This window comes from Blastomyces dermatitidis (assembly GCF_000003525.1).
Source record: "Blastomyces dermatitidis ER-3 genomic scaffold supercont1.4, whole genome shotgun sequence".
In the NCBI taxonomy this organism is placed as follows: domain Eukaryota; kingdom Fungi; phylum Ascomycota; class Eurotiomycetes; order Onygenales; family Ajellomycetaceae; genus Blastomyces; species Blastomyces dermatitidis.
The window spans coordinates 524670-526792 of NW_025544777.1; the positions used below are offsets into that span (position 1 = coordinate 524670).

The window sequence follows — 2123 nt, forward strand, 5'->3', positions numbered from 1 at the left end:
ACAGAGCTGTATATACACAGCACATGCTGAACTGAGAGACTGTATGAGTTGTAAATCAGTGATAGTATCTCAGAGAGAGCTGTGCAGTGTGAAAAAGCTGTAACTCTCAGTTATATACACAGAGAGTGAATTACTGCAGTAAGTACATGTATATTAAAGTAATACTTTTTAATAACACTCAGTCTCTGATATGATGAAAATAGAGTCTCTTCATGAGATCTGTTTCTATCAGAAGTCAGAGAATCTTATATTTCTCAAGATCATCTTCATATATCTTGTATATGAAATCAATGAGAAGAATCATTGATTTCAGTGTTCTGTTCTTAATGTTATTCAAGTGACAGCAGAGTTCACTCTGATCACACTTTTTAAGTGTATATTTTCTAATTATTCACATTTATATAGATATATACTGATTATTTATTAGATAATATTAAGATAATAACTCATCACAGTTATATTACTCTCACTGTGAGAGATACACAGTTAATGATAAATATTATAAAGACTCTGAGAAGTAAGTATTTTAAGAGTACTGTGACTCTGCAATCTTGATTTTTTTTTATTTTTATTTTTTATTTTTTTTCTTTTTCTTTTCTTTTTTTTTTTATTTTTCTTTCTCTTTCTATCTCTTTTTTTTTCTTTCTCTTCTTTTTTTTCTTTCTCTTTTTTTTCTTTTTTTTTTTTTTTTTTTTTTTTTTTTTTATTATTTCTTATATTTTACATTTTTTTTTTTAATTAAAATGATATTAATTATAATCTATGTTTAGAAAAGTAATGATATTTAATAATACTCTCTATTGAATTTTCAATAAATGAGCACTATGTTATGATATTATATAAGTGAGAAATGATTTCATAGTCTCATTTAATATCATTTTCAATAATGAGATCAGAATGAAAATGTAACTAAGAATTTAAATATATTCTTTATCTGAGACTAGATTTTTATTTGAAAAGTGAATCTGAGATCTTTAATATTTGAAATAATAAGATTTGAAATCAATATAATGAACACAAATCATGATCAGACATAATGCTTTTAGATAATATAATAACTATGAAGTTTAATTCTGATCTCAGACACAGTTACACAGTCAGTCTAATCTAAGCAGAGTTCACTCTGATCACACTTTTTAAGTGTATATTTTCTAATTATTCACATTTATATAGATATACACTGATTATTTATTAGATAATACTAAGATAATAACTTATCAGAGCTATATTACTCTCACTGTGAGAAATACACAGTTGATAATAAACATTATAAAGGCTCTGAGAAGTGAGTATTTTAAGAATACTATAGTTTTGCCCCGGTGGCCGAATGGTTAATGCGGCCACCTGGTAGCGCCTTGGCGTGGGAAACCAAGGCGCGTGGGTTCGAAACCCGCAGGGGATACATTAAATCCGGAACTCAAGCACCTCAGGTTCTTAATAAATACAGAGGTGTACAAATCGCTCCAATGAATTGCTCTATGTTCCTGGGCTGAGAAGTTATTATCGCATGTATCTAATTGTCACTTCTTTGTATTTTCCTATGTTCTTGTTATCTTAGTGTGGTCTCAACACCTGTATTTCCTCCTGTATAATTAACACTTGACCTGTATTTAACATCACGCAAGGACTCATCATAAGCTCCGCTTGTATATAAGTATAATGAAAGAATAATAATAATAATAATAATAATACTATAGCTTTGCAATCTTGATTTTTTTATTTTTATTTTTTATTTTTTTATTTTTCTTTTATTTTTTTTTCTTTCTCTTTTTTTTTCATTATTATTTTTTCTTGTTTTTATTTTATTTTTTTATTTTTTTCTTGTTTTTTATATTTTATATTTTTTTTATAATTAAAATTATATAAATTATAATCTGTGTTTAGAAAAGTAATGATATTTGATAATACTCTCTATTGAATTTTCAACAAATGAGTACTATATTATAATATTATGTAAGTGAGAAATGATTTTATAATCTCATTTAATATCATTCTTAATAATGAAATCAGAATAAAAATATAACTAAGAATTCAAACATATTCTTTATCTAAGATTAGATTTTTATTTGAAAAGTGAATCTGAGATCTTTAATATTTGAAATAATGTGATTTGATATTAATGT

At 25.4% G+C, this 2123-nt stretch overlaps 1 pseudogene across 1 annotated transcript; it reads left to right on the forward strand.

The window, feature by feature from the left end:
- Nucleotides 1-1313: 1313 nt before the first annotated feature.
- On the forward strand, nucleotides 1314-1402 carry BDCG_16812 (annotated as a pseudogene). Its single transcript has one exon. The product of its transcript is annotated as a tRNA-OTHER (tRNA).
- Nucleotides 1403-2123: the final 721 nt, after the last annotated feature.